Raw genomic sequence first — 12,367 nt, forward strand, 5'->3', positions numbered from 1 at the left:
GGGCCACTCATATTACTTATTACTGTGTACAGTAGAGTGAGATCAATAATTCCATCATTCGCAGTTGATTTTCAAACTTCAAAATATTTTATTCAGAACTACTGAACAGAAGTGCAGATCAAGTAATCAAGACAGGCACATTTTTTATAGGTAGGTGAACAGTTGAAAAAGCACTTAAAGTGGTTGTAAACCCTTACAAACCACTTTGACCTACAGGTAAGCCTAGATTAAGGCTTACCTGTAGGTCCAAGAAATATCTCCTAAACCTATACGGTTTAGGAGATATTTACCTGAAGACAGCCACCACTGTCTACGGCGATATGCCGCGAGTGGCAGCTCCCGTGCGCATGCGCGGGAGTGGCATCATCGCTGCTCCGGCGAATCACAGCGCCGGAGCAGCGAGACCCACCAAGAGGATGGACGTTCGGAACTACAGGGGACAGCGGTGACATCGCTGGCTCCTGTGTCAGGTAAGTGACACATAATGGACTACTATGCGACGTATAGTAGTCCATTATGCTTTACCTTTGCAGGGAATCAAAGAGGAAGTAAACCCATCAGGGTTTACTTCCTCTTTAAGATTTGTTGGAATGGCAAGCAGGTAAAACATTAGCTGAAAAGTTAAGTGTCTAACTGTTAAGTGCCTTTGTAAACAAAGGTGCATTATTAACAGAACCGTGAGAAGCCTTCCATTGAAAATATTATGCATCCTTGACAAGAGCCACAGCTGAAAAGCGCACCCTTCATCTTTTGCCTGCTCAGTGTACTGCTTGCAAACTTTATATCAGACTGCTACGTACCTGACCTGTGAGTCTGCTTGGGCAGAGGGTGGTCTCCCTTACGTATCCGACTCGTGGCCCCTGGTAGAGAGGACAGGTAGCACGGGAGTACGGAATGAATGAGAGCCTGGTGATGAGGGTCCTGATGCTGGAAGTAGGGGATCTTCAGACAGCAAGATGGTAGACAGAAACACAGGCAACAGGTGCTGAGCAGGAGCGGAGCAGGCAAATCCGGGTTCAGGCCGGGTTCAGCAACAGGCGGGTAGCGAGGTACAGAGGAGTAGGCAAAAGCGGAGTCAATCAGGCCGAGGTCAGGTACAGGCAGAAATCCAGGAAGTCTGAGGGGCAAGTCGTTAGGAGATCAGAATACAGATACGGGTACAGGAGTAAGGTCACGGGAAGCTGATGATCAGGCTGCACCGAGCAAGGGGTGCTGCAGAACTAAATAGCCAAACAGTGCGCACGTGTGTGCGCCAACGCACACAGGCACACATGCACCAGCGTGCACACCAGGGTCAGCAAGCACATGCACACCAGTGCCCACAGGAGCGTGCGCGGGAACGTGCGCGCTAATGCGCTTTGGCGCGCTAACGTGCATCGGCGCGCGCCAGAACGGTCATCAAGTCCTCCAGCCAGGTAACCTCTCTAACACTTTAACTGCATTCTCCATGAAGGATTCAGATAGTGGTCAATAGGCCTTTCAAGGTGCCCATCAATCTTCTTTAGTGTTTATTTGCAGGAACAGGCACTAACACATTGCATTGGTCACCGCCATCTGGCCTTACAAAGCCCTCAGCCTCAACAGACTTGTAATCTGACAACAAGGCCCCATTTTTCTCCAACAGCTTTCCCATTTCCTCGGATGAGGCAGCAGCAGACTTATCAATATAGCTCTTCAGTGAAGAATCGTCAGCAGAACTCACAAAATCCTTGTTGTTATCTACAGTGTGAATCAAATCAACAAGTCCACTAGAGTGTCCAAGTGTCTACACTTCAGAGTTCAGCTTTTTGCCCTTCTGTTTCTCTACTTTTTTGTTTTCGGAACTCTTCAAGCTTTGTTGTTAGTGTGAAGGTGAGCACTAGAACACGAACAGGTTTGGAAAATGGTTTTAGGTAATCCGGTTCAAAACCCAATATGTCCACATATTTACAGCTGGAAACACCAAACTTCTCCAGGAGTTTGTTCAGCATCTCCGGGTTGATCTCGGTAGGTGGTAGTGCCATGCCTTCTCACCAGGGCTTTTTTTTCTCAGAGAATAGGTGCAGGAACTCTCCCCTTCTGAGTTTCCCCATGTCTACACACCCTATGCTCCCCTGAGCACCGTCCCTTGGTCCCACCCCCTACCCACCTCCCAGTACTGCCCCCAGTATCATTTTGTGGGGCTAAATAATTTGTATGAAAAATTTGCTCTTATCATCTAATAACAAGAAAAGCAGTAAAATAGATCCCCTGGAGCCAGCAACAATAGATCTCCAGTAACAGTAGAATCCAAACCCGCAACAATAGATCCTTCACACAATAGACTCCCCCCAACAACAATGGACCCCATCCCAGCAACAATAGGTCCTTCAAACAACAATAGACTCCCCCCAACAACAATGGACCCCATCCCAGCAGCAATAGACTCCCCCCCAACAACAACGGACCCCATCCCAGCAACAATAGGTCCTTCACACAACAATAGACTCCTCCCAACAACAATGGACCCCATCCCAGCAACAATAGGTCCTTCAAACAACAATAGACTCCCCCCAACAACAATAGGTCCTTCACACAAAAATAGACACCCCCAACAAAAATGGACCCCCACCCAAGCAACAATAGGTTCTTCACACAACAATAGACTCTCCCCAACAACAATGGCCCCATCCCAGCAAACAATCAGTCCTTCACACAACAATAGACTCCCCCCAACAACAATGGACCCCATCCCAGCAACAATAGGTCCTTCACACAACAATAGACTCCCCGCAACAACAATGGATCCCATCCCAGCAACAATAGGTCCTTCACACAACAATAGACTCCCCCCAACAACAATGGATCCCATCCCAGCAACAATAGGTCCTTCACACAACAATAGACTCCCCCCCAACAACAATGGGACATTGGTGTGATCGTGTGCATGCACGACAGTTTCAGCGGAACTCTGTCGGAACTCCGTCGGAAAAACCTTTGGAGTTCATTCCGATGGGAAAACCGGTCGTGTGTACGCGGCATTAGTTACATGCAACTTCATCTTTTAGATTTTACAAAAAAAAAAAAACGTGGGAATCATATTGTGTAAAATTATTTTCAGTGTATTTTTTTTCTACTGAAAATATAGATTTGGATAAACAGTACAGCAAATATCACACAACATGAAAAATTGCAACCCCTATAATTTTATTCTCCAGGGTCTCTACTTTCAGAATATCTATATATTTGGTATTTTTATATACTGCATTTTAACATGTGTGCAAAAAATTAAAGAAAAAAAAAAAAAGACTCCAGCCAATTGTCAAAGAGTCCTAGAAGGTCTGTGAACCCTGTTAAATTGTAACTAAAACCAAAACATGTCTTCTAGTTTTGGATAGAATGGGAAGGGTTTGGAGTTCCTGACAGGTTTTTATTGCTGAGGCCCCTAGAATTTTTACTTTATGCTTGTTGTCCTAGAGAGAACATTATCACCTGGACAGATAGAGAGGGAGAATCTTAGATACTTAGATAAATAATAATAATAATTATAATTTATATATATATATATATATATATATATATATATATATATATATATATATATATATATATATATATATATATATATATATATCATTTTTTTTATTTATTTTTTAGAGAAATGTCAAAATCCCACAGGGGTTCTAACCCTTTTTTACTCTATCCAAAACTAAAAAAAAAAAAAATTGACTGGAGATACACTTAGGAACATTCACATAGGAAATCAACTGTTCATGACCATCATTCACTTTTTTCGTGACCAATGTCCAAAGGTCATTGAAGCTAAAGCCGGCCATACACTAGTACAATATACATATATATTTTTTTACTTTGAGAATGTTATACTGTATTCAGGGGTATAACTGTGTATATATATATATATATATATATGTATGTATGTATGTATGTATGTATGTATGTATGTATGTATGTATGTATGTATGTATGTATGTATGTGTGTGTGTGTGTGTGTGTAGAAATAATTAGATGGAATATTCAGATCAGTTTTATAATGCTGTTAATTTTACTTAGGAGAAGGGTGGTTAATGGGTCGGATATGATGGAGGGTTCTGAGCAATGGTTGAAGTATAGTCTGGTGAGGTTATTTGTGGGGTTATTTGATTGAAATGTTTTGTGTGTTTTTGAGTTTCTGATGTATAATGTAAAAAAATCATTATAAAAATTATTTGATTGAAAAAAAAAAAAGAATGTTTGATTTTCAATTTGTTAGCAGAATCAAGACTTTCAATTTCCACTGCAGTGAAAGAGGGAGCCAGATGGAAATAGTTTTTTGAACAAAACCATTTTTAGCAATTAATGTGAGTTTAACTGGGTAAAGTCCATTTGTTCCAAAATTGAATGTCAAAAGAAAAGTATGGGCTTTTTGTTTTGTTTTTTGCTTTTTTTTGTCATACATACCTAGGTGGATGTAGCAGTGGTCCAATTCTGCATCTGTGCCATGAGGGCTCTAACACTGACACTGTAAACCGAGCGATCTAACATGGCCATTCGCTTGGTTCTCACAGCTCCCTGAGCAGAGAGCTGGTGACTCTCAGTCATCGGCTCTCTGCTCTGCCCCCCCCCCCCCCTGCACTGACTGGAGTGCTGGCCTGTGGAGGGGAAGGGAGGCTGAGCTGGGTGCCGGTCCAGGCATGTGGGCGGATCCCGACTTCATTGTTGCAATTTTTCCCGAGCTTCTGCCCGCTGTCAGCTGAAAACGGGGTCACGGGGGTGTAGAACGAACTGCCCTCCTGTGATCCACAGGAGAAGTACAGCCAAACCAGCTTTGGCTGTACTTCTCCTTTAAAAGCAAAAAGTACCTTTGAATGGCATTCGTCAAGTCATTGGACGTACTGAGAATTTTCTTTTTTCTTTTTTATTGTTAGTATGTTCAATATGAAAATCTACAAGCGTATGGCCAGCTTTAAATGTCCAGACCAAATTTAGTCTGCCCAGCAGAACACAATGAAGGTTGCAGTGGGGCGCAGTGCACCTTTTAAACCCTTTAATTTTTTTTTTTTTTTAGTTTTAAAATAAAGAGTATTTTAAGCCAATTTTTTTTTTTTTTTTTTACTTTTGGGTGTTTATTGCTATCCAGGTCTCTCTCTGAGAGAGAGTTACATTGGCCTTACACCTCCCAGAAATCTGCACCAACATACAAGTCAGATTTTTGGCATCCACTGCAACAAAAATGTCATTTTTGGTAAGATACCCCCAATAGGAAATCACATCTAAAGGGATGCAGACCCTGCCACTTTCCTCAGAGTCCTGCAGGTGCAGCAGCTGGTTGATAATTATGAAATCACTCCCATTAGACTCACTCAGCACATGGGCTGGTTATTGCTGGTCTGCCGGCACCTGCAGATGCTACAGTATGTAGAAGCACTTCAGATCTAGATCTAATTTTCGGACTAGAGCCCCCTTTATGTGACAGCAAGGTGACATGTCTTGCCAGCTACATGAATGATGTATCCACCATCAGAGAAGACTGCAGCAGGTTGACCTTTTGGCACATGTTCTCAATTTGGTGGCACAGTGTTTCTTAAACAGGTACCCAGGGTTGGAAGATCTGCTAAAGTAGGCCAGAAAAGTCTTTAGATATTTCAGGTGATCATACACAGCCAGTGCTCGGTTGGCTGAAATTCAGCGGGAATTCCACCTACACATAAACCGCCTGATTTGTGACATGTCTACCAAGGGGAACTCAACTTTGGCAATGCTGCAGTGGCTGCACATGCAGCAGAGGGCCATCAACGAGTATCTGTGTGAGTATGGCAGAACAACAGGCCACTGCCTGCTGATAAAGGATGCATATCCTGTACTGTCACCATTTGAAGAGGCGACAAGGATGGTGAGCTGTGACAATGCATTCATCGGTGACACGATGCCTGTTTTTGTTCCTGCTTGAGCAGACTGTGCATGGCATTATGGACAGGGCACTCGCCGCAGAGAAGCAGGAGGAAGAAAAGGACTTCCTTTCACCTCAAGGCCTGCTTTATGCAGACATCATTCTTGCGACGCCACAGAACACCAAGAGGAGGAGGAGGAGGATTCTAGCAGTTTTGGGGGCACTGAAGCAGAGGAAGACATACGTCAAACCTTAACAGTCTTCTATCCCCAGAAGCCTTGGGAGTAGTATGTGGCTGGGAGGATGCAGTTCCAGATACTGTTATCCTCAGTGACCCTGAAGACTCTTGCTTCTCATGCCTCCGCAAACTTGCGGTGCATGGGCTCCCTCATTCTTTAAAGCCTGCAAAGAATCATTATTGGTTGGCAACCCTTCTTGACCACTGTTACAAGGGGAAAGTCTCAGAACTTATCCGTCCTCACAGAGGGAGCATAGGATGAAATATCTTGAGGACACCTTAAAGAGGAGTTTATGTAATGCCTTTCCAGACTCTGCTAGGTTACAGTCTCATGGAAAGGCTAGTTTTGAGGATTCTGTTGATCAAGAAAGAAGTGGTGGAGAAGGGGGCTGCCTCAGTGATGCATTTCAAAATGTTTTTAGTTCTCGGCGCCCTGGGCTTTCAGCTTCCACAGTTTATTGGCAGTGTCTGCATCATATGGTGGGAGATTATCTAGAGGCGAAACAAGACACGAAGAGCTTTCCAGTTGACGATCCCCTGGGTTACTGGGTCATGAGAAACAGATCACTGGCCAGAACTTGACCAGTATGCAATTGAGCTGCTGGGTTGCCCTGCATCCAGCGTGCTTTCCGAATGGGAATTCAGTGCTACCGGAGGTTTTATGACAGATTAAAGAGCACGGCTGTCCACAGACTCAGTTGACTGGCTGACATTTATTCAAAATGAATAATTCCTGGATTAGCAGTAGCTATCAAGCCAATGTCGCAGACTGATAGAAAATATATATACTTTGCGCCAAACTGAATTTGTGTGATAAATGTGAACTACTAAAAATAAATAATAAAAAAAGCTGCTCCTCTGACTAAGGTAGGTGTGCTACTTTAGGTGCTAGTGAAATTGGGTGTAGGGGGCGCTCAATTTTATCAAAATACAATTCCAAGCCCAAACATTCACTCCTTTTGGAATGAATGTTGAATTATGGGACATAAACTCTTTTATTAATAATAGTTGAGTTTTTTATTTATTTTTAAGATGTCACCGTCTCTTGGGTCTGTTCCGTGTCCCCCTTTTTTCAGTTTAAACACTGATATAGTCCTTCTTAAAAACTGATTTTTAGCGATACGTTTTATTTTTCTATTTTTTTTTTTGTTTTAACAGTAGTAATTCATCTTTGAAGACCGTTGTATTGCTGTGTCCCTTGTTTCCGGAATGTGATCAATTTCCGGCATCCTTGCCTGGGTCCGTCCCCTATAAATAACACTCCCACACGTTCTAAACCACACCCCTGTTGATACATCCTTATGTCGAAACATCCGGTGAAGCTAAAGGATGTGTGTGACGTGGGATGCTGACTGGAGACACGACGGCCATATTTTTGGTTTGAAACGATGATGTTTCCATATGCTTGGCAGTTCATTCATCAGTGAATCAGCTTTTTTAATTAATAAAACATCTTATTCATTTGGACGTATGCCCAATGAGCTCTGTTTTCTCTTGTACCTTCATGTGGATGCTGGAGTGATCCAGTGAAGTTTATAATTAGAAGCAGGCTTTGGAGTCATTTTATCAGTGTGGAGAGGAATAGGCTAGACTATCAGTGGAGTGGATCGATCGATCGATCGATGCAGAAGAACTGCTGGGGCCATTAATCCAATTTATATTGTGTGTACCCTACACAACGACGGTAAGGGTCAGTTGGTTTAGGTGCTGGTGGTGGCTTTCTTGTCTGCTCCCTCTGGTTCTGGATGAAGATCTTCAGTTTGAAAATATATATACTTCGCGCTAAACTAAATCTGTGTGATAAATGTTAACTACTAAAAATAAATAATAAAAAAGCTGTTCCCCTGACTAAGGCAGGTGTGCTACTTTAGGTGCTAGTGAAATTGGGTGTAGGGGGCGCTCAATTTATCAAAATACAATTCAACTGTGCAAAATTGAGTGGTCAAATGCCTAAGAAGCCACACTTAGGGTGGCACAGTGGTGAGCACTTTCACCTAGCAGCAATAGGGTTGCTGGTTCAAATCCCGACCTACAACACTATCTGCCTGGAGTTTGCATGTTCTCCCAGTGCCTGCGTGGGCTTCCTCCCACACTCCAAAGACATGCTGGTAGGTTAATTAGACCCTGTACAAAAATTGGCCATAATATGTGTATGTCAATGTTGTATGTGTTGTAAGTGTGTTGGGACCCTACAGGTTAAAGGACCACATAAAAGCTGCAGATGGACACCAGTGGCAAGAAAGTGCCCTGAGGCGATTCAGTTTGCATAGGTAGCGCTATACAAGTCATTCATTCATACTTAGATAATTGTTATAAAGTGCAAAGTGCCACACATAAATTACATATAGAGTGATTTGAGTCAAACATAAGATAGAACAATGTAAAAATTACAAAGATTTGATGATCAATCAAAGGGGGTTATTTACAAAAGGTAACTCCACTTTGCACTGAAAGTGCACTTGGAAGTGCAGTCACTCTAAATCTAAGGCCGCGTACACACGGGCGGACTGTCTGTCCAACTTAGTCCGCTGAAACGTGTTTCAGCGGACAGTCCGCTCGTGTGTGGGCTTCAGCTGACTTTTTCAGCGGACAGTCTGGCGGACTAAGTATTTCGGAATTTCCGTAATATTGTCCGTCCAACTTTGGTTTCAGCGGACAGTCCGCTCGTGAGTAGGCTAGTTGGACGGACTAAGTATGGCGCATGCTCAGAAAGGATTTACACGGCGGAAGGTTGCATTGCAGTGTATTGGACGTCGTATTTCTAGTCCCGTCGTACGTGCTGTACACGTCATCGCGCAAGCTTTCAGCGGACTGTCTGTTCATCGTGTGTGATCAAGTCCGTTCATTCAAAAGTAGGACGGACTGTCTGTCGGATTGTCTGACGGACTTAGTTGGACGGACAATCCTCTCGTGTGTACGCGGCCTTAGGGGTAGATTTGAAATGAGGGGAAGCTCTGCTGATTTTATCATCCAATCATGTGCAAGCTAAAATGCTGTTTTTTATTGTCCTTGCATGTCCCCCTCGGATCTACAGAAACTTTACTTTCAAGTGCACTTGCAGTGCAAAGTGGATTTTCCTTTAGTAAATAACCCCCAAAGTCCCAACAATTATATCTCTTCTGTGTTGAAAATTCTTCTAAACAATGACAATAGTAGATAATCCTTCACCAGCTGAGAGAAATACACCCGAAGTGCTCCATAGTGGGTTCTGCTTACCAGATGGTGGTGACCCCTTTAGTTAAAAAAGCAGGTCAAAATCGCTGTAGCAAGATAATGCTTGCTGCAATGGTGGAGACTGTAGATGCAAATAATCCCTCCTCCGCAAAGATCATAGATGGGATATGCGAAAAAATGTGTAAAGGAACCAATAGTGTAATCCTGCTTTTTTTTTAAAAAGCTGATAAAATGCAATGCCAAATGGCTGCTTACATTGGTGGTGCCTCAGCCCGGCCCTGGGGCTGTTAGCGTGTCGAGTAATCGAATGGTGGCTCACGGCTTACCGTCGTAGCTGACGTGCGTTCCACCGTCCAGCACGGAACAACCAAAGGGACCGGAAGTAACGTGACCAAGACTCACCTCGACGTACCTTTCGTAGTATTTACGTCATCGGGAAGTGTTATTGGTCATTAAAGAGCATGTGTTTATATAATGTGAAACCGTACCAGACTTGGGAGAGGAAAATTAAAAAGTTAACAGCCACAGTGCCGGTTTACATAGGTCACTAAAGAACAAGCTCGCGCAGAGCTAGGCAACTAAATCTAGTACCATATAAAAACGATAATTACCGTATATACTCGAGAATAAACCAAGTTTTTTCAGCACATTTTTTAAAACGCCCCCCTCGGCTTATACTGGAATCTCCCTGCCTCACTGTGCCCATCTACAGCCTGATGCACCTGATCTCCCGGCGCTGCCACATGCAATCTAGTCGGCGGATGTCCAGTGAAACCAACCCCCGCCTTCTCCTCATCCTCGTTCATGATAGACGGGAACACAGACTCACTGCTGGGAAATGGAATCAGTGTTCCATCACGGACGAGGAGGAGGAGGAGGCGGGGTTTTGTTACACTGGACGGCCTCCGACTAGACTGCATGTCAAAGCGCCGGTGTTCTGGAGATCAGGTACATGAGGCTGCAGATGGACACAGTGAGGCAGGGAGATGGCATATTGAGGCATGCAAATGGGCACAGTGAGGCTGCAAATGGGCACAGTGAGGCTGCAGATGGGCATTGTTGACCCTCTTTTCCACTTACAGTAGCTGCTGCATTTCTCACCCTAGGCTTCTACTCGAGTCAATACGTTTTCCCAGTTTTTTGTGGTAAAATTAGGTACCTCGGCTTATATTCAGGTCGGCTTACACTCGAGTATATACAGTAATATAATAAAAATAACAATTAAAATGTGGGCAGCATTGGGGTGAAACAATTCCCATTCCAACACTATGGGGGTTATTTACGAAAGGCAAATCCACTTTTCACTACAAGTGCACTTGAAATTGCACTAAAAGTGCACTTGGAAGTGCAGTCGCTGTAAATCTAAGCCCTTGTACACACGGTCGGAGATTCCGACGGAATGTTTCCGATCGGACCGTTTTGTCGGATATTCCGACTGTGTGTGGTCTGCATTGGACTGTTTCCGTCGGAGTATCCGACAGACCAACTTTTCCAACTTGCCGGTAAAATTTTCTGACAAAATGCTCCGATCAGACATACTCCGATCATGTGTAGCCTACTCCGACGGACAAGGTGCCACGCATGCTCACAATCAAATTCAGACACGGAAGCGCTCGCTCAGGTAAAACTACTGCTCGTAATCGATATAGAACATTCGTCACGCTGCAATGTTGAAAAATTCTTTCATGAAGCGCATTCTCTTGGTCTTTACAATGCTGCAAGAATGAACTTCTTTTGATGCTCATAGTCACACACACTTCTCCCGAATGTATTTCTTGAGTCTTTTTTAATCATTTCAGCAATACGATGTTTTAAATCGTCACATCTACACATTTTTTTTTTTTTTTTGTTTTTTTTGGGGAATTTTGTCAACATCTCCTTTTTTGTCTGATTGCTCATCTTTGCATTTTTTGGGGTGTGTTTTGGGTTTCAACTTACCACAACACCATTATTATCTTTTTTGTATTTTCTTTTTCTTTTTTAATCTACAGGAGGTTGTTTAGTGTTGGTGCCCCTTGTTATTCATTTCACTTTTTTGAAATGTACCTGCCTGCTCACAAATAAACTGTCCTTTTTGAAGTAAAACACATATGCAAGTATTTCTTCAAACAAAAAAAACCTTTATTTAGGTCTCAAACAACTAAAAAGAGGAAGGCAGCGTTGGAGAAACTTGTCAATTTGGCGAAGCCTTTGGCCCCCAGGGCAGACATGAACTAATTAGAAAAAGAAAAATTGGTGGCCTGAGGAGTACATATCTCAGGGAGAGAAGTCTGGTCCAGAAGTCCTAGAGATCAGGAAAATCAGATGCCATCTATGTCCCCAGGATGTGGTTCTTCAAGAGGCTGCATATTCTGTCAGACCAGACTGAACCCAGGCCATCACTCTCTCGTTTTCCTTAGGCACTTCCCGCCAGGCATCCTTCCAGGCTGTGGCTGGGCTCCTGTAGTTGTGGCAGGAGGAGGAGAAGGAGGACGTTGGTCGACATCCTGGCTGCCACTTGCCACAGCCTCCCCCCGGCTGAGGTCTTCCTGTGTATGAAAATGGGACATAGTTTTAGTTTTTTGCTCATCACTGTTGCAAATGGAATGTTACCAAATAGAACAGACTATCATTCTGAGCCCAGCAATTTTCATTCTTGTCCCAATCATTTTTGGTCACTACTGTCTATTGATATGTAAACCACTTTGTTAAATTACAACTTTCTGATCAATAAGAACATCTAGTTAACATCATTAAATGTATGACAAGAAATATGTTCAACAATGCAATACCTGTCTCAAGCTGGGCCCCACCACATGTTGTTGCCTGGAAGGCCCAGGTTGGACGTTGGAAGCCTCAGCTGGGGGTGAAGGAAGCCTTGAAGAAAGACGGTCGAGTGGTGGCGTGGGTTCCCCCTGGTTTACCAGAAAATGCAGCCTCTCGAAGTAAACCATCCTAGGGTAATAAATGGCATCTGGATCTCCTGATCTCAAGGACTCCAGGTGCTTCTTTCTCTCCCTGAGATATGTAATCTTCATGGCACCAATTTTCATCTTCACATATGCCATGTCTGCCGTGGGGACCATGATCCGCACCAAAGAAAGAAGTTTCTCCAGCGCTGCCTTCCTCTT

The 12,367-nt window shown here is 43.6% G+C and overlaps 1 protein-coding gene and 1 pseudogene across 2 annotated transcripts in view; one reads left to right on the forward strand and one right to left on the reverse strand.

The window, feature by feature from the left end:
* Positions 1-12,367, forward strand: part of LOC143923638 (sulfotransferase 1C1-like) — a 70,799-nt gene that overhangs the window by 41,307 nt on the left and 17,125 nt on the right. The window lies entirely within an intron of this gene.
* On the reverse strand, positions 1,399-2,007 carry LOC143925173 (ubiquitin carboxyl-terminal hydrolase isozyme L1 pseudogene; annotated as a pseudogene).

This window comes from Lithobates pipiens, unplaced genomic scaffold (assembly GCF_037356315.1).
Source record: "Lithobates pipiens isolate NorthernLeopardFrog02 unplaced genomic scaffold, aLitPip1_a1.2 Scaffold_22, whole genome shotgun sequence".
Taxonomy (NCBI): Eukaryota; Metazoa; Chordata; class Amphibia; order Anura; family Ranidae; genus Lithobates; species Lithobates pipiens.